We start from the raw sequence: 21,069 nt of genomic DNA on the forward strand, positions 1-21,069 counted from the left end.
TCAGGGCTCTATAAATATACCCAGTTTTTTAAATCTTTCCTCAAAGGTGAGGTTTTCTAAACCTTTTACCATTTTGGTTGCTCTCCTTTGGTCTCTGTCCAATTTGTCCACATCTTTCCTAAAGTATGGTGCCCAGAATTGGACACTACCGCTGCTGAGGCCTAACTAGTGCTGTGTAGAGTGGGACTAGTACCTCCCAAGTCTTACATACAACACTTGGGTTAATACACCTCAGAATGAGATTAGCCTTTTTTGCCACTGCATCATATTGTTGACTCTCATTCAATTTGTGATCCATTATAACCCCCAGAGCCTTTTCAGCAGTACTACCACCTAGCCAGTTATTCCCCACTTTGTAGTTGTGCATTTGATTTTTTTAACTCCCTAAGTGAAGTATGTTGCACTGGACTTTATTTAATTTCATCTTGTTGAATTCAGACCAATTCTCCAACTTGTCAAGGTCCTTTTGAATTCTAATCCTATCCTCTGAAGTGCTTGCAACCCCTCCCAGTTTGGTGCCAGTCACAAATTTTATAAGCATACTCTCCACTCTATTATCCAAGTCATTAATAAAAGTATTGAATAATACCAGACTGGACTTGATCCCGTCAGGACCCATTGGATATGCCCTCCCAGTTTGTAGCAAACCATTAATAACTACTCTTTGAGTATGAGCTTTCAACCAGTTATGTAGCCACCTTATAGTAATTTCAACTAGATCGCATTTCTCTAGGTTGCTTATGAGAATGTCATGTGGGAATGTGTCAAAAGTCATACTAAAATCAAGATATATCACACCTCTGCTTCTCCCCTATCCTCTAGGCCAGGAACCCTGTCAAAGAAGGAAATTAGGTTGTTTTGTCATGATTTGTTCTTGACAAATCCCTGTTCTATATTCTTTATAACCCTATTATCCTCTAGGTGCTTACAAATTTATTCTTAAATCATTTGTTCCAGTATCTTTCCAGGTATCCAACTTAGGCTGACTGGTCATCTTTGTTCCCCCTTTTAAAAATAGGTACTGTGCTACAGCCCTTCTCTGGGCCTCCGGGACCACACCTATCCTCCAGGAGTTCTCAAAGATAATTGCTAATGGTTCTGGGATTGCTCCAGCTAGTTCCTTAAGTACCCTAGGATAGATTTCATCAGGCCCTGAATTTACCTAAATATTCCTTAACCTTCTTTCTCTGTGTCATGTATCTGGTCACCACTAACCTTTTTAGTGAAGACAAAGCAAAATTGGCATTAAACACCTGAGACTTCTTGATGTCATCTGTTATTAGCTCTCCTTCACCACTACGTAGATGACCCACGCTTTCTATCATCATTATCTTGCTCCTAATGTATTTAAAGAACAACTTCTTATTGCCTTTTATGTTCCTGCTTAGGTATAACTCATTTTGTGCCTTACCCTTGATGATTTTGTCCCTACATGGTTGTGCTCTTCTTTTGTACTCCCCCTTAGCAATTTGGCCATGTTTCTACTTTTTGTAGGATTCTTGTTTGGTTTTCAGATGATTAAAGAGTTCCTGATAGAGTCATACTGGCCTCCTCCTATCCTTTGCGTTGGGATAGTTTGCAGTTGTGCCTATAATATTGTCTCCTTGAGAAACTGGCAGCTCTCCTGGATGCTTATTTCCTTTTAGACTTTGTTCTCTTACCTACCAGTTCTGAGTTTGTTATAGTCGGCTTTTTTGAAGTCCATTGTTCTTACTCTGCCGCCCTCACTCCTTCCTTTCCTAGAATCATGACATCTATCATTTCATCCAAATTGCTTTCCACTTTCAGATTCACAACCAATTTCTCCCTGTTGGTCAGAATCAAGTCTAAAGTACATTTGTTAAATAGGTTTTAACAAAAGCAAAGTGTAACAGGGTCTTACCAGAACTGGCATTGGACCTTGCTGCTGCCTCACTTTCCCCTTTTTGGAGTTCTCAAAAACTGCCCCTGACGCTTGGGCATGTAAAATAACACCTCTTCTTGGGGTCTGGTTTATTAGAACAACATCACAGTTAAATATCAACTTAAACCAAAACATATCTTCCCCCACTCCATACTTTCTTGAGCTCTTTGCAGGGCTCAACAGTTCTTTCCAAATCTTGGATCCTATTGCCTGGTGTTTCTCAAGCTTCTTCCCTTTTCAGGTTGTTGCTGTTCTTAAGGCTTCCACTCTTGCACCTCACTGCAGGCTACTCCAACCAGGCCTTTGCATCTGGCAGGTGTGAAGAGCTGCTTCCCTTGTCCTCTCTGACCCTGGAAGGGAAGCTTCCCTGTAGCTCTTTCCTCCATTACCCTCATATCAGGGCTGCTGGCTACAGCTGTCTCTCAGCTCCTCAGATCTTGTGGAGCAGAGGCGTTCTGCCATACCCATTCCAGACTCTGGGCTTCTCTGGAGAAACGTCCCCTAAGTGTCTCCTGGCCCTTGTTCTGCCTCTTGTTGACAGAGCTGCATCCCTCTGTTAGGAATTCAGCCCTCTTGGCCACAGGACACTATGTGGGCCAGTATCCCTAGTGGGTGTTCCCGTCTGTTAACTCTTATGGATAATATATGTAAGCGGCAGGGCTGCCCAGAGTGGGGGACAAGTGGGGCAATTTACCCTGGGCCCCGCAGGGGCCTGCGAGCCCTGGCCCAGAGGCGGACTGGGTCTTCGGCGTCGGGGGGCCCTTCAGTGCTGCTGAAGATGTGGAACGATTGAAGGGCCCCCTGCTGCCGAAATGCCACCCAAGACCTGGACCACCACCGGGTGAGTACAAGCGCCGCAGCTCCCCCGTTTTGCCCCAGGCCCCTTGAATCCTCTGGGTGGCCCTGGTAAGCAGGGTCTGAATGAGCTCTCCCCTGACAGCTAGCTGTGGAGGGGAAAGGCTTCAGGACCAGACTGTATTTACTTGAACACACCCACTCTGCCTGGGTATCCAGCAGACAGAGCTGTGTTGCCAAAAGATCAACTTTGGCTTGTGTTGGGTTACAAATCACTTTAGTACTGACTACGGGATAGTGAAATGCTGTTATCTTTATTGTATGAGTAAAGGGTGGCCAGCTGAGCAGACTGGCGAGCAGCCAGCGAGAGTGGCCAGCAGAGCAGTGAGTGGCTAGCGGGGCGGCCAGCAGAGCAGCAAGTGGCAGGCAGAGCGGCCAGTGGAGTGGAACAGTAGCTGGCCGGCAGGGCGGTGATGCCTGAGCAAGTACTCCGATGGCAGAGCAAGCTAGATGCCTCTTCCCTCCTCCCCCGCAGGTGGAAAGTGAACTCACGCTGATGCACCTCTAAACCCTGGGTCCTCACTGACCAAGGACAACCACTGTGAGTAGAGTGGGAGGTGAGGGAGCAGAGAGGGATGCTGTAAAAGACCTTTTGTTTGTAGAACTCAAGAACCTGAGGCAGAAGACACTGCCCAATGGGGTGGGTGGGTGTTTAACATTTTTAAAGGGGTCTAAGTAGCTTTGTTTAGGAATCCTGCTTGTGGCATTTCCCCTAATGTCAGGTGACTTCCCTCCTTTCATTAAATGTTTCTTTTCTACACTCAGGCCCTGTGCTTGTGAGTGGGGAAGTATTACCTCTTAGAGGTGCCTGGGGGTGGTGTGTAATTGTCCCATGTCACTGGGTGGGGGCTTGAGCCAGTTCTGTGTTGTATTGTTAGATATTGAACTCGGCTCTGGTTGCTGCCAATTCCACCTGGCAGAAGGATTACATTTTGGGGGCTTGTCTGGGATCCTGGATCAGTACCCCTCGCAAGCACATCTTGAGTGATCCACTAAGTTGGGGAAATAATTTTGTTTATATTTTGGGGAAACCACAGTTTGTATAATATATAATATGCTTGGGTTTTTTGGGCCTTGACTCGGCACCTCCAAACCTGGGTGCTGCAGCCTCAGCCAATGAGTGGGGAAAGGTACTGGGGCAAGTATTGGAAAAAGTGGTGCTGTCCCATTTGTCAAGCTCCTGTCGTAGGTTAAGGTTATCTGCTGAGGGTCCCATCCCAATACCTGGGGAAGAGCGGTTTGAACCCTGGTTGGAACACACCACTGAAATGCTGCAGCAGTGGGCCGCACCAGATGCAGAAAAGTGAAGCTGTCTAGTAGAGAGTCCCAGCATTAGACGTGCTTTGCACCCTGAAGCTCACTAACCCTGGGGTGAGTGTGAAGGACTGCCTAGAGGCCCTTGAGCACACCTTTGGGAGTGTAGAGGACTCTGGGGACATTTATTGTAAGTTCCTTAATTCCTGTCTGCAAAGGGGCGAGAAGGTTTCCGCTTATATACAGACAGGGGCGGCTCTAGGAATTGCGCCGCCCCAAGCAGGGCAGCACGCCGCGGGGGGCGCTCTGGTGGTCGCCGGTCCCACGGCTCCGGTGGACCTCCTGCAGACGTGCCTGCGGATGCTCCACCGGAGCCGCGGGACCAGCGGACCCTCCGCAGGCATGCCTGCGGGAGGTCCACCGGAGCCGCCTGCTGCGCTCCCGCGGCACGCCGCCCCAAGCGCGTGCTTGGTGCGCTGGGGTCTGGAGCCGGCCCTGTATACAGAGGCTAGATAGACTGCTTCAGAGAGCTGTCAAGAGGGGAGCTGTGACTGCTGAGCAGATGGATCAGACCAGACTGGCTCAAATTTTAAGAGGAACTCAATATCAGAACCTGATTCTACTTCATCTCTGGTTAAGAGAACGACAGGAAAATCCCCCAAGTTACTCCCAACTGACAAAAGAGGTCAGAGAGGAGGAAGAAAGGCAGGCTGCCAGTGAGTTTTGGGAAGCCCAACCCTCTGAGTCAGCCAGCACAGCACCCCTACGAACAGCCAGTGTACTGATAGTAAGCACCAGAGAGGAACTTGCCCAACAAGATCAGGTCTTAACAGAATAGATATCTGAGCTGCAAAGCACCATTGACCAAGCTAAGACTTCCAGGCATAAGGAGCCTCTGGCTGTGGCGATAGAGAAGTCAGCATTTAGAGCCACCATCCCACCTGAGTGAAAAGGGAAAGGACCATTCTTCTGCTACTGGTGTGGCCAGGATGGACACTGTGCTGCCAAGGGTCGTAATGAAGAATATTCCTCCTTAGTGTATGGAAAGCTGAAGGCCAGTTGGGAGGGGGTTGAAGAACTGCCAAAGCGGTGTGCAAAGGGGACCATCCAGGCCCACAGTACTTGAAGGCTCCCTGGAAAAGACTGTCCAGCTGGGATCCCCTCAGGACTGATAGGGCCTCGAGCAGAAGTCACGGTGAGGATCGAAGGGGCAGAACCTAAAGCGGTGCTTGACACTGGATCTCAAGTGACTATTATATTTCAGTCATTCTACCAACAGATGCTTAGGCACCTGCCTATACAGCCACTGACCAACTGTGGCCTCAGCATAGATGAATACCCCTACCAAGGGTATGTCATAGTGCACCTGCAATTTCCAGAGGAGGTTGCTGCGGTAAGAGAAGAGGAAGAAACTGCTGCCTTAACATGCCCCAACCCTAAAGGAATCTCTGATGTGTCTGTGCTGAGAGGGACCAAATCTGGTCTCTTCAAGGTACTCACGGATTACTGCAGACAATGAGCTGGGAACCAATACCTTAACACACTGATGATCCATATACTTTGTGCTGAAGCCTATAGAAAAATCAAGAACACTGACAAGATGTCTGAGCTACCAATGGGAGCACTGAGGTACGCTGGCACGACCCCCTTAGTAGTGCCTGCAAGGATGGAGCGAGAAGTGCTTGTCATGAGTACCAGGGTGAAAGGCAGTAAAGGGGCATTAGCAATGGTAGAGCAGCCAGTTGAAGGAGAGCTCCCGGAAGGAGTGCTGGTCCCCAGTGGAGTCATAACCCTACCTGCTGAAGCCCAGGAAGAGGTGACTATACTGATTGCTAATGAAACAAGACGTGATATTGTTGTGAAGCAAGGACAGAAGATAGCAGATCTCTTTGAGCCCGAAACCATTGTGAGATCCCAGTGTGAAACTGAAGTTCTGGCAGTGGATCCTGCAAGGTTTGACTCTGGAGATTCGCCATTGTCTGAGGAGTGGAAGGATTGCCTGCGGAAGAAACTTTGTGAAAGATCCAACGTAGTCTCACTGCATGAGTAGGACATGGGATATGCAAAAGGAGCGGAACACATCAGACTACAAGACTCTCAGCCCCTCAGGGAGAGATCTAGGGAGATTGCTCTCTCAGGGATGAAAGATGTGTGGCATCTTCAGGAGCTGATTGTGAATGGCATCATTACAGAGTCCTGCAGCCCATATGCCTCACCCATTGTGGTGGTCTGTAAAAAGAATGGGAAAATCCAGATGTGTATTGATTAAACAGCTGTACTGTAGTTCCCAGATTTAGTGGCTATTGCAGGCTTGTGAAGAATTACGCTACAATTGTAAAACCTCTCAATGATCTTACCAGGGGATACCCATCCAGCAAGAACAAATCTAAGACCAAGAGTAAGGGGAGGTCCCCAAGGTCTCCTGAGCATAGACTCTAAGGGGTCATAGTGCCCTTTGGAGCACGATGGGATGAGAGATGTGAAAGGGCTTTTCGAGAAATCATTAATTGCCTATCTCATGCTCCAGTCCTAATCTTTGCTGACCCAAGCAAACCATTTATCCTACATACAGATGCCAGTCTGGAGGGTTCAAGAGTGGTCCTATACCAGGAAGTTGAAGGCAAATGTAAACCTTTGGCTTTTGCCAGCCGAGGACTGTCTGATAGGGAAACTTGCTACCTCATCCACAAGCTGGAGTTCTTGGCCTTGAAATGGGCCATCATTGAGAAGTTTCATGACTACTTGTGTGGTGCTCAGTTTTAAGTGTGGGCAGACAACAATCTGATGACTTGCATGTTAACTAGTGCTAGGCTGGATGCTACAGGGCAGAGATAGGTGTCTGACTTGGCTAGCTATGAGTTCAGCATTCAGTACCGATCGGGGAGAAGCAATGTAGATGTGGATGTGTTGTCCTGGCATCCACAGGCATCGAAGTTGCTGTAATTCCTATGGAGAGCTATTTGCAGTGGGAGCTGTCAAGAGCCAGAGGCCCATGAGAATCTTCATACTGTGTTGCAGAAACTCTGGGCTTGCCCCCTGAAAGTGTGCCACTTGCCTCAGTGAACTATATTGTGTGGGACCAATCGCCATTGGCCATGCTCAATGCTGCTGACTGACAAAAAGCCCAACTGCAAGATACTGACATTCGTGACACACTACTTGCAAAAAGGGAGGGGCAAAACCCTGCTGCAATTATTCCATTTACCCCTCAAGGGTAAACTACTATTGAGAGAATGGAGCAAACTAAAACTGATTCAGGGAGTGCTGCACCAAATTACTGCAGACCCTTTACAAAATCAACAAACAAAACTAGTGCTACCAAAAGAGTACAGAGCCCTGCCCATGAGGGCCCTGCATGATGACTTTGAGAATGGAGAGAACCTTAGAACTTATTCACAGTAGGTTCAATTGGCCCCAGATGGCTGAGAATGTTCGCAAGAAATGTGAAACAAGCGCTCAGTGTGTTCAAAGGAAAACTCTGCCCACTAGAGCAGCACAGCTGAAGAATATTATCAGCAGCAAACCTTTGGAGCTGGTATGCATTGATTTCTTATCTTTAGAAATGGCCAGGAGGAATGCTGGGAACATTTTAGTAGTGACTGACCATTTTATACAGTATGCACAGGCATATCCCACACATGACCAGAAGGCCACCACCATTTCTCAAGTGTTGTGGGAGAAATATTTTTCAGTGTATGGATTCCTGGCTCTGATACACTCTTAACGATGGCCAGATTCAATATCTAGGGGTTTCCTTTTCAACAATACAACACAGAACTGGTTCGAGACCCCAGTCAATACCCTGGGAAAATTACACTCCACTCCAAAGTGTCTCTAAGAGGCAATACTTCCCTTCTCACAAGCACAGAGTCTGAGTGCAGAAAATAAACTTTTAATGAAAGGAAGGAAGTTATCTGACATTAATTAGGGAAAATGCCAGAAGCAGGATTCATAAATATAAAACTGTAAGCAGGACACCCACCCCACAGTATGTGGGGCAGAGTCTTCTGCCTCAGGTTCTTGAGTTCTACAACCAAAAGTGCCTTTACCGTGCCCCACTCACAGCAGTTGAACTTGGTCAGTGAGAACCCAGGGTTCAGAGGTGCATCAGGTGTGAGTTCACCTCCCACCCAGGGGTAGGGGCAGGAGAAGGCACCTTGCTTGCTCCACCATCTGAGCACTTGCTCTGGTGTCACTGCTCTGCGGGCCAACCACTGCCCTGCTCCACTGGCCGCTCTGCTGGCTGCCCTCACCGTCCACTTGCTGCTCCACTCTGATGGCTCATACAATAAAGATAAGAGCATTGACAACATTTCACTACCCCTGCATTCAGTACTAAAGTGATTTGTAACCCAACACCAGCCAAAGTTAATCCATTGGCAACACAGCTCTGTCTGCTAGATACCCAGGTAGAGTGGGTGTGTTCATGTAAATGCAGTCTGGTCCTGAAGCTTTTCCCCTCCCCAGTTAGCTGTCAAGGGAAAGCTCATTCAGACCCTGTTTACATCTATGTTATGATTTCTTCATCATTTGTGTGTTAAAGTACATGTGGACAGAACGTGAATCCATAGGAAGCTGTGGAAGTAACCCCACCCATATGTTCTGGCATGATCGCAGAGAGTTAACAATGTTCCTGTGGAGAATCTGCTTTTGAATGCCAGCACAGAGGTTCTGCAGATCAGGATGAATTAATATCAGGCATCTCTGGCAATCACATCATGGTAATTTCATTCGCTTCTGATTTTTCATAATTCTAGATTCACTGACTATGCTGAGGGAGTTCAAAACAAGAACGCGTGACTCACAGCAAACTTGCTCCAGAAACCAAAGGCAACTGCAAGCAGGAATTTGTGTAACTGAGTTAATTTAAAAGAAAGAGGCCAAAGAAGAGGGTGGATGCACTTTGTATTAAAATACACAGCTCTTGTGGGAGTCCTATTTTCTCATCAAGGGGCCAGACTTTGCTGTATTACAGCTGGTATAAAACTTCAGTGAAGTTGCTCTGGATTAAAATCAATTTAACTGAGAACTAGGTTGGACCCAAGCTCTTATAATTCTGCTGATATTAGGCCAGACTGTCCCTAGCTCTAGTGCAGATGCGCAGATGTGGGGAGGGGTCAAGGAAAGTCCCTTTGCACTTACCCCACATGGAAGGACTAGGTGGCTCAAGACTGTTCCCACCATGTACCTTGGGGTACAAAATTGTCACGAAAGAGTCATCAAGGGACCAACACTGTCCAGAGTGCCCCCCAGAGATTGTCAGTGTTGGAGAAGACCAACCAGGGGTGGTCAGGGAAGTATTATGCCTCCTGTGGCACAGTCCTTTTGTGAGAACACCCTAGTCAGTGTGGCTTTGTACTACCCCCGCCCATTGTTTACTCCTTTAGACTTCTGTAATATGCTTCCTTTTTGTACAAGGGCTTCCTGCTGTTTTCTCCCTGCGTACTGAGACTACTGCTCTTAGCAGCCCTTGGGCAGGTTCCCTGTGCCTGGGTGCAGCCATGCAGGGGCTGCTCGTCATCCAGCCTTAATACTTCTGAGCATGATCTCACCTTTTTCCTGCTTCTGAGTACTGGGATCATGGTTTCCATGACTCTTCCTCAGTGACCCCCAGACCCTTTCTCTTATCAGTCTGCTGGATGGTGGGTCTGGTTAGCACATTAATAATAAGATGTCCCACTTCTACAGCACCCCCCTATGAGGGCATCAATGCTCTTTACAAACATAGATGAATTAAGTCTCATAATAACTCTGTAGAATAGATAAGTAATATTAGCCTCATCTTATAGACAGGGGAATCGGCATCGATCTCCCGGTGACTATTGAAAGCAATCCAGGAGATTTTAGTAGGATATTTTAAGAAAATGACATTACGTCATGTTGGGGGGGGGGGAGGAGGAATCTCCCGGAATAGCTTCAGTCAGAGTTAGCAACCCTAAGGGGAATGGAGACCCAGATGTTGTGGGCCCAAAGCTGCAGGCTGCTGAGCACCTCCTGCTCCTCCAAGTGGTTACCCCTCAATTGCTGCTGAATTCGATCAAAGCTGATGGTGCTTAAGGCCCTGTGCGATACTGAACTCACTCCTGCATGAAGTCTCTGACACAGCCAAGAAGAGACACCGCGTCCTCTGACTCTCACGCCTGTGCTGTACCCACAGGACCACACTTCCTATCTATTGTTCTGGATTCTACCCTTATTTAAGAGGAAAGATTGTCCCATGGTGAGGGCACTCAACAAAGGACTTGGGAGACCCAGATTCAATTCCTTGCTCTGCTTCCTGTGTGACCTTGGGCAAGTCTCTTAGCCTCTCTGTGGCTCAGTTCCCCCTCTGTAAGATGGAGAAAGTGGTACTGACCTCCTTTGTAAAGCACGTTGACACCTACAAGTGAAAAGTGCTGTATAAGAGCACTTGTTTTGCTAAACATTTGTTGTTTGTTTTGCCAGTTTTTTGTACTTTTTTAAAGTTTATAGAAACAGGAACAATTTTCCCATAAACGCTAACTAAATTCAATCTGGGCAAGATTCCATTGATTTCTATGGGATGAATTTGACCTGGAAGGTCTAAACCTTAGAAGTTCCACTTTCAGTGACTGAAGCCGTTATGTTGGCACCTTCTCTGCATGGTTAAGTACTAATGATGTTTATTTGAGCTGGAGCTGAGTCTTGTTTTGAGGCAGAAAACCATAGTCACACAGATACTGTATCCTAGCAACAATTCTACCTTCTTCTGCAGAGTGTTAACAAGACAAAATTGGATGGACCCGCTGAGGTGATGCAGAGGCACATTCCTATTCACACCTCATCCCAGTGTTTCTGAAATTTGATGTGCAATAAGAGGTGACGTCTGGATGGCTGAGCGCCTAATGGAATGTTGATACCATGGAAAAGGAGTAAGTGCGGGAGGTGGCGGGTCGGAATGTTGGGGATCTGATGGGATGTTGCCCATAGAAAGCTATTTCCATGAAAACACACAAACTAAAATCCAGCTACTGCCCACATCTGACCACTGGTCTAACTGTATGTTTCCACCAGTCTTCAATAATGGCAAAATGTTTTCTGGCAACATACCTCATCTCTCACTTCTCCAGAGTCTGGTGTGAAATTTTAGTTTCTGAGAGAGGCAGGGGAAAGAACACTTTTTTTTTTCCTTTTAATTCTTCTTCATCAGGTTTTTTGTTAACATTACTAGATAGCTCTAGTTAAGTCCATGATGTTGCTGATCTTAGGGTATGTAATGACACAGGACTGACGCAGGAGTTTATGATCCACATTGTCACATGGGCATCTAAACTGCACCTGCAACTTTTGTGCAGTGGCATTTGAACGTGCAAAAAGGGTATTCGAGCACATAAACACTTGTTTGGTGCAAAGACCCAGTATATATGTGCAAATATGAGGTTTTCACATGCAAATATGGTGACTACAAGTGCAAAGGGTAGCTAGGAAAGGGTTTCAGCAATGGATCAAGCAACATATATGTATGAACTCTAAATAGCTAACTGCCTCCCTGATCCACAGTGTAGTATTGCTCACCCTGAGCATCCTAAGATCATGAGTCAGGCCCCCAAAATCATGAGATTGGCTTAAAAATATAATTAATTTTCAGTTGTTTTTCTGTGCCTCATGGTTTTTTAAACCTTCAGGGTACACACAGGCCATGTTTTAAAGCTTTTCTCCACAACCAGAAGGGCCAGAGGCGCACTTAAAAATAGAAAAAGCTCAGATTCTCTTAATCATTTGACTCCAGGAGCTGGAGCTTGAAAAATTCATCAAATATTGCTAGTCATGATAGAACTGAGATAATTGGCAGCAGTGATAGTGTTACAACTAAGAATCTTATTTTCCATGTAGAATGAAAAACATTTGTCGCCTCATGAGTATTTAATACTTGACAGCAGAAATAGAAGTATTTCCTCTTTTCTCTCATAGAAGTATATGAGTAGCCTTATTTTCTGATGTTCAGGTTATTAATAGTTAATTTGATGCCCCTTTACAATCTATCAGTTTTGAACAACCAGTACAACATTTTTTCCTGAACTCTGCCAAGTCACCATGGTACTGAGCAGCTCAATTGCTCAGGCCCAAAGTGTAATACAATGCAGAATGAAGATTCAAAAAGAGAGACCTATCACAGATGAAGATATGAGGAGGGTGAAGTAGTGCTTTACTTAACAACGTTTTCCATAACCTCATTTGAATGATTTCACATTTGTTATAGCAATAATTTCATAATAGGTCTGGGATCTGCAGGGTGGAAAGATGAACTTGCATGTGAGTTTTATGAATGAAAATACACAATGTTATGATGCTTGCTATTTATAGAGAAACATCAATAAAGCTATTGGCTCAATATGATTATAAATGAGATAGTTGAATTATAGATTTCCCCTCAACCTGTGAACAGCTGAAATGATTTTCACTTGAAACTGGCCTACAACCAGCTAAATCAATAGTTTGCAATATTTGTTTGTTCTGAGTGTGTCTTTCTCTAGGGATGTTTTTATCCCAAACTCTCAAATCACTCTGCAAACATTCCGTAATCAAACCTCACACAACCCTGCTGTGCGGTAGGTCATGAATGAGGGGATAGTGTCACCCACTAGTGAAATATGGTCATCTCTGTGGATACACACACAAACTCTAACAGAGCCCAGCATTCCTACACTGCTCAGATTACAGCGCCAGCTGGTATGGTTTAAATTTTATCTGCCCATGTGAATTCCAGGTGACTGCCCAGCATTTCAGTACGCTCCCTCCTAGTGTGTGCACCCTGCCCTTTCTAATTTATAATCTCTTGGGTTGGTTTTTTTTTTAAAGATGAATTTATTCTCTCAAGCAGCTCATTGCAAAAAGAGTATGATAAGCAGCTTGGGTCTGGTGGATGCTGTGAGTTGACTACTCTCACTCTGGCAAAGATTAAGTAGAATGTGTACTGCCTTGTGGGGTGCATCCTCTGCATCAATTGAGAATCCTTGAGGATTCGCTCCTTGTCCTTCTCCCCACTTTCAGGAATGCACATCATCTCAGCTGCAAAGGACTGGGAAATTCAGTACTATTGAACTGGCTGGACGAGTCATGGTGAGCTGCTTCCTTCCTGCCCCCAACCAGGCCCGGGTTATACTGCCTGCACTCTGGATATGTTGACACTTCGAGCTGGAGGTGTAAATTGCAGTATGAGGAGAAATACCCACACTAGCTCTGATCGGAAATAGGGGTGAGGGACTAGCCACCCTGATATGTATCCATCCAAGACCTAGGCACGTACTCAGCGTGGCTAGCCCCTCCCGCTGCTTGTGGCTACACTCAATGTGTAATATGCTAGTTGGATTAGAACTAGCATGTGGCTGTCTCCTTGAGCTGGAAACTATACCTCCAGCTTGCAGTGGAGATGTACCATGTGTCTCCAGTCACTACCAATGTGGGAGGGAGGGACCTGCACTTGAACCCAAGTCATCCACATGGCAATGCAGAGCACTAGCGCAAGGTTACCAGGTCAGCCTTAAATGAAAACTCCAGTGATTAGTACCTCTGAGAGCTGAGCTAACTGTTTACTTAAGGAGAGAGAAAATATTCCACATGAAAAAATGTTTAAGGTTGCAAAGTGAAGCACTAAGAATTCAGAAAATGCGGAAGTGAACACTGAACCATGTAACTTAACTCTACCCCGGTGCATTGAAAGAGTCTTCAATTACGTCATCACATACTACTCTTTCCTTCAGTGAACGAGATGTGAATGAGGCAGTTGTTCAAAACTTATTTGTCTACCTTGTTCAACGTCTGGTGCTCTGCCTTGTTCACTGTTTGCCATCCAGCCCCTGCACCTACTGAGGCAAGGTCTAGAGGACCTCTGCTTCATTCACAACCCACCTTCCAAAGTCTGAGGAGAATGAGCAGTGAACCAAAAGAAGGGCAGGCCTTTCAGGGCTGGTGGCCTTTTCCTGTTCCTAAAATATCTTATGGTTCTACTTATAGAACCATTCTGGGAACTTGACAAATTCACTTTGATCATCTGCCAGGCCTTGGACACTTTTACTCTTTGATCGCCTTAGTTACTATGAAGGATAAAAATTTCACACCAGTGCCCTCACTCCTAAACTCCTGTTATATATGCTTGCATTCAGGCTGAGTCATCCCTGGTTAGTCCATTTGAAAGGCAAGTCATTTTTAATGTGAGCTTATTGTCTTTCAATAATAATGCTGAGCCATGTTGTCTGTGCCCTGTGGACTGTGAATAGAGCACTTGCACTCATAATTTTATTCAAGCTCATAACCAACAAGAGCTTTTCAGATATGGGTGTCAAGTGCTCTAGAAAGGGGTCAACATAGTGCTGACAGATGGGAGGTGTAGTGTAGGTACTGAAGTGTCTTTATCTGAGGAGAGACAGCGAGCACTGAAAGCCATTTGATTCATCCTCAGTGAAGGAGCTGTGACCGTAGCACAGGAGGCAAGGGAAAGTAAGAGGCCTGGCATAGTTTAATGCAGAAGGGCCTGAACTTCGTAACCCCAGGGCCCTGCTGACAGTTACCTAGGAGCTTGAGTGTTGCACCTAACTTGCATATAAATTAACATAATTTGAAAAATCACAGATAAACGGACACAGTCAAGATCTGTGCTTTTGCTTGCACATTGCTTCATAGACAAATGGCTGCTTGAGTTCAGCAGCACTAAAAACCTGCAGTTGATGATCTCTCTCCTCAACTTGCAGTAAAAAGCATGAGGATGCTTGTAGACCTCGTGTCAGGAGCTTGTGGGGCACCCCTGGGCCAATGGAAAGACAAAGGGAATGGACAAATCCTGCCCGTACCCTTGAAAACTCTTAGGGTACGTCCATACTACCCACCCGGGTCGGCAGGTAGCGATCGACTTCTCGGAGTTCGATATATCGCGTCTCATCTAGATGCGATATATCGAACTCCGAACGCACTCCCGTCGACTCCGGAACTCCACCACTGCAAATGGTGGTGGCGGAGTCGATGGGGGAGCCGTGGACTTCGATCCCGCGCCATGAGGACGGGTAAGTACTTCGAACTAAGGTACTTCGAGTTCAGCTACGCTATTCGCGTAGCTGAACTTGTGTACCTTAGTTCGAAACCCCCTCCCCCCCCAGTGTAGACCAGGCCTTAGTTTGTTCTTCCGGCCACCTTTGGTGAGAAATCTCCTTAGCCGTTCTCACCAGTGTTCTGGGGCTCACGTGGTAAGCCTACCTCAAGAAGTCTGGGAGGGCTTCAGTTGTTTAAGCAACAAAATCTGGTAAATCAGAGATTGAAAAGTAAAACTGTGTCTAATTACAATGCTGTCTTGTGAGTAGATTCCAATGAATGTAGTGCTGCGAATAGGCTACAAAACTCCTAAGTGGTTGTAAAGTGGCTCCTTTCACAAAGCTCCAGATACAGTACCATATAATGGCACCTTTACGTGCATATTGTAGCTTTGTCCTCTATGGACTCGTGTTATTTACATTCTTATTACCAGCTGGGGCAAGGGGCAGAAATGACAGTTTTCTCTTATCTGCTATCTGAAAGGAAACTAAGGCCTTGTCTACACTGCTACATTCAGCATTGCAATTTTCTTGCTCAGGAGTGTGAAAAAACACCCTCTTGAGCGCTGCATGTTTCAGCGCTATAAAGGGGCAGTGTAGACAGTGCTACGAGCTGCACTCCCAGCGCTGGGAGCTATTCCCCTCGGGGCAGGGGGGTTTACAGCGCTGGGAGAGCCCTCTCCCACCACTGGTGCCGCGACTACACAGCGACATTAAAGTGCTGCTACACTACACTACAGCTTATGTCAGCATAACTTATGTCGCTCAGGGAGCTGATTTATTCATGTTATACCCACATAGGCGCCGCCGTGGATAGCTGTATGTCAGAGGGAGAATCTCTCCCACCAACATAGCTACTAGTGGGGGCTGGAGTAGTAAGCCGATGTGAGAGCTCTCTCCCCACTGCTCAGAGCGGCTGCATTACAGAGCACCAGTGCAGCTGCGGCGCTGTAAACTCTGTAGTGTAGCCGTGCCCAAGTACTTTGCACAAGCCCTCCCTTGCACTTGGTGCCTGTTACAGCCCTAAGACTGCAGAGCTCTGAGAAACTGGCATCCCAAGGAAACAAGGTGTAAAAGCAGGGTCTGTCTTTTTTGATGGAGGAGTGGAAGGGATACTCAGCAGATGAGAAACGTGGGACTACAGTGAGCCTGCACTGTGCAGTGCAGCAAGGAAACAGAAAGTAAAGAAGCAGGTGGAAGGATGGGAAAAAAAAGAGGTGAAAAGGCCAGCAGGATTAGCAGCACATAAAGCAACAGCCTCTTCTCTGAGTGTTACTCATGGAACTTGTGAGAGGTAGCCTTTAATTAACACATTAAAGCTTGGCATAAAGGTAAAGGGCCCCAGGATGATTGGCTGCCTACCCTAAGCTGCTTCCACCCATAGCTAAGCTGATGTATTCGGTGTGTACTGGGTCTTAGTGAAAGGGACCAGACTGAGAGCTACGGAGGCTAGAGTCCTCTGCCTAGCCAAAGAATAGGTCTAACACAGGCAGGAGGGCATCCCACACTGCTTGGACCCTGATGTCCAGAGAGACAATCTACTGAGTGTGAAGGTGGCTCAGTTCCCATGAACACCCTTGCTGTGACTGCCAAATGTTGAGGCAGTAGTGGTGTTTTTTTGTGATGTGGCGGCCCGCCTATTGGGAATTGGCCTGAGACCAGCAAAGATATCTTGCATACTCTACCAGACAGCTGAGAGAGGGAGACAACTTTCTTTCATTACCAACGTGATCTAGATTTGATCCATTCACGAAGCCGTGACAAGCTCTGTTTTTCCATTACAGTCTCTGCATGCACTGTTCTCTGTACAGAGTGGAATGAATTCTTTGTTCCAAAGCCTTGCTATAAACACAGAGGGGATATTTCTAGCACATGACAGGCACATGAGGTGGCAAAAACTCAGAGGCAAGTGAAACTTATATGAATGAAGGTCACAGAAAGAGAAGGGAACCAAAAAGCGAAGAGAGAGAGAGAAAGAGGCCAAGACAGCACACCTCGAGCCATGCTAGTGGCAAGGGGGCGCCATAGATGCCAACACATGCACCAGTGCCAAGTGACTTCAAAAGAAAGCCCACCTCACAGGAGGACACTTTTCTTTCTAGATCAAAAGAACTGGAGCTTTGCAATATGCTGCTGGTTTAGAAAATGTGTCATCCGTGTGGCAAATGTGTCATATGCACATTCCATCAATCTGATTGCCCATGATTGCTTAATGAGACATGAGAATGCAGCAGTGATGCTGGCCATCTCATGCCAAGTCTATAATCACTTCGGCTATTCCTGTGCAGCCCATTGTAACCACAGGAGAGCTGCGGATGCCAAACGGGCTGTCCCGACGCTACCTCAAACCAGAGGGGGTACCTTCATAGGCGTAGTTTGGGAGGGTGCAGGGGGCATTGCCCTCCTAAACAGAGGCGAGGCGTGGGGGGGGTCACATACCACTCCCCCCCTATTTTTGTGAGCGCTGAGCTGCCCTGTGGGGCTTGTTCTGCTCGCCCTGGGGGAGGTGGAAAAGGGGGCTTTGTCATTCCCATAATATGCCCACCCTCCAGCACGTTTGGGCTTGTGGGGAGCAGCTTTTCCCCTGTACTCCAGGTCCTGCCTCAGCACCTGGATGCTGCCTTCTGGGTTTTAGTGTCTGCCTGTTTTCTCTACAAGCGTGAGTGCTTGCAGGGGGACGGGGACAGCAGCAGGGCAAGGGGGATTGGGTGAGAAGAAGAGACAGTGGGGAATAGAAGAGGAGAGGAAGGGGATAGGGAAGAGAGGGGGATACGGGAATGGGTGGGGGGAAGGAGGAGCCCAGCATGTGGTGTTCCCTGGGCAGCAGCAGCTCCAGCAGGGAAGCAACCACAGCAGCATCACAGCAGCGACATCATGCCAGAGTGGTCACCAGCAGCAGCTGGGGTACCCCCGCTACACTGTCTTGGCAGCCCAGGTACCACTGTAGGTGGGGGAGAGAGCCAGTGAACCAAGGGGCCTGGCTTCAGCGTGCACATGTGCATGTGAATGGGCACGCTTTGTGGGCCCCCCCCACACACAAATATAGCAGTCAAACTACGCCTATGGTTAACTTACTGACCAGGGAGTCTGGGTGCTTTAATCAATCTCTGACCCATTACATTTTACAAAGACTACTACTAATGCGCTAGATCCTGAAGGCCTTACCCAGTCCTTATTCTGAACTGGACACAGTGCGTATGGAATCCAGTGGGAGTTTTGCCTGAGTAAACGCTTTAGGACCTGATCCATTCACGCCAACTATTCATATAGCACTGCAGATGTATGTGCATTGCTTTTTACAAGACAAGACATATTCCCTTCCCCAAAGCGTTTACAGTCTAGGAGATGTAGAGAGCGATGGTCTGGCCCTGTGTATCTCACTGATATCTCTTGCTTGACTATCCTCCATTTTCCTGCAGCTCTTACATGAAGCCACATGTATGGTGCTCTGCGGGGGTCTTCCGATGGGCCACATCATTTCTCTCATTTGCTTGCTGTATGCAATAAAATGTTGAAGTGATGTTATGCATATATGAGTGTGGGAGGATGGCATTTTAACCACCATGAAAGAGAACAGTGCTCCGTAGAGTACATTAAGCGATCAGAGCACAGGCGTTCACTGTTAGTTTCCCCTGGGTATGCTCCATCTCTGCTCCAAGGCCCCACCCTGCCTCTTCCTGCCCCACTCCAACCTCTCCCCTGAGGCCCCCATGCACTCCCTGCTCGCTGCTCTGCGCCCTCCCCCAAGCACCTCCCCCAGATGCCAAACAGCTGATTGGCGGCCCCGCTGAACAGCTGTGACAGGTGGGTGCTGAGCACCTACTGTTTTTTTCCCATGGGTGCTTGAGCTCTAGAGCACCCAGAGGGTCAGCGCCTATGGATCAAAGAAGTTGATTCTTGATAGTTTTTTAGATTCCTAGATCCAGAGCTTTGATTAAGCAGGAAATGAGAAATGTAATTTTTCATATTAAAATATTGAAGTAAATATTATTAGCTATTTGTATTATGATACCACCTGTCCTAGAGAACCCACTGTTCTACAGACATAGAGTAAGAGACAGTCCCTTAGTTTCTTAATGACTCTAGGGAGAGATCAGAAAGGAAGATGTCTCTTTTATTAAATGTTTCTCATTAGAGCCCAGCCTGGTTCAAGGACTCCTTGCCCTCCTTTTCTCTCTGAGGCTGAGGCCAAACAAGAATACTACAGAGCCCAAATCTCACTGATAAGATTGCCAAAATATGTCAACTGCATGCCAGAGATGATTAATGAGGAAGATAACACTGTCCTTATAGGTCAAGAAGAGGAGACTGCAAACCCAGTCATAAAAATGTAGAATAAGTGTATGTGTGTGACTGAGCCTAGCACCAATGAGAAGGCTCTCACCACACAGAGAAAGGAGGGGCTCCTGCAGAGGCAGGTGAGCATGGAAATAGATTTGTTAGCTGCATATTGTGCTCTATAGGATGGTTTAAAATTCCCTGTAGAAAAGCCCTCACTCTATTACATTCAATATGTTTCTAGAGTAATTTGTAGAGAAACCAGTGGTTTCACTCTGCCTGCAGTGGCACATGACCATGAATGCCCACCTCAGGGCAGACTGTCAAAAACAGGGCAGACACTCCAGACTGCTGGTGTGTTCTATAATTAGATTTCACAACACCAGTAACAAATGTAAACTTCTGGATCACTATGAAGTCTTACCATGGAATCACAGATGCCTGTAGCCAATCCTGTAATAAACTATCTAAAGGTTTATTAACTAGGAAAAAGAAATAAGAGAGTTATCTACAGGTTAAAGCAAGCAAACTTACAGACACAAATGAGTTATCTAAATCCTAAGAGTGACAGAGTTGTAGTGATCTGTCAATTCAAAGTGTCTTTCAGGGTGGACCCGGGGAAATCCCTAGGGATCTTTGCCTCAGAGTTCAAACAGCAAAGAGAGAGATGGAAAATTTTCCTGTGAGTTTGTTATTTCCTTCTTTCAGCTTCCAAACCCACAGGACGAGCTTCCTTGCACGTAGCATTTCCCAGGTGCAATAGGGCCATTAACCAGTTCTTTGTATTGTGATATTCATTGATGGCCTATCTGATTTTGATAGTCCTTTTGGATGGGCGAGGCCGGGGAAAATTCTTGTGCCTGGGTTCACAAGTTCAGAGTAAACATTTTCAAAGTTATAAAGCAAAACTTACATATTTTCTGATAGCCTGGAATACAGACGTTACTAGTGAGATTAATGCAGCAATTTACAAGCATTTCATAGAGTCTAAACACCAAATACATTCCTATAAGACTCATACCTATTTTGAGCAAAACTAACATATAGGTGAACTGGTCTGGTCTCTGGAGGTTCTTAGCTAAAGCCTGCAGTCTTGGCAAGGCCTGGCATCTGGCCTGCCAGCGTCACCCATCTTCGTTGCATTCTACAGGAGTTCTCCTATGTATTTGTTTGCAACTTTGACATCTACCTGCATTTCCCATTCATGATGTGGGATCTTAAACAGTGTTTTTCTATTTATTTAGTACCAGATCATGTCCTGGGCTGTGCAGCAATGTAGGGGCATAAAGGGAAGTAAGACTTACCACGTTCCATGACCCTGTGTGGCCTCTCAGTATCTCTGAAGCAGACACAAGTGGGTGAGGGACCAAGGACTGTGCATCCAGTACTTCCTCCATCCCTGCATAGGTGAATGGGTGAAGAGGAGCAGAAAATGGGTGGAACCTTGGTTCCTCCAGGCTTCCCACCCACCCTAAAGCACCAGTCAGCATAGCTGAGCTGATGCATGGAAGATGGTGTATTATTGGTATGGGTTAGTAGCAGATTGCTGCCACTCGGGATAAAGAGGGGAGCAGAGAAGGAATCATGCCTCTCTGACCCACAATTCCTTCCCTGGAATGCTTTTGGGGCAGTGCCACTACATGCTACCCAGGGCAGGTTGTTTAGCCACAATCTAGCTCTCATTTACCTGCTTATTTTAAAAGCCATGCAGTTTATCTTTAAGGAATAGAAGAGCTGGAG

Source organism: Mauremys mutica, chromosome 2 (genome assembly GCF_020497125.1).
Source record: "Mauremys mutica isolate MM-2020 ecotype Southern chromosome 2, ASM2049712v1, whole genome shotgun sequence".
NCBI classification, from domain to species: Eukaryota; Metazoa; Chordata; order Testudines; family Geoemydidae; genus Mauremys; species Mauremys mutica.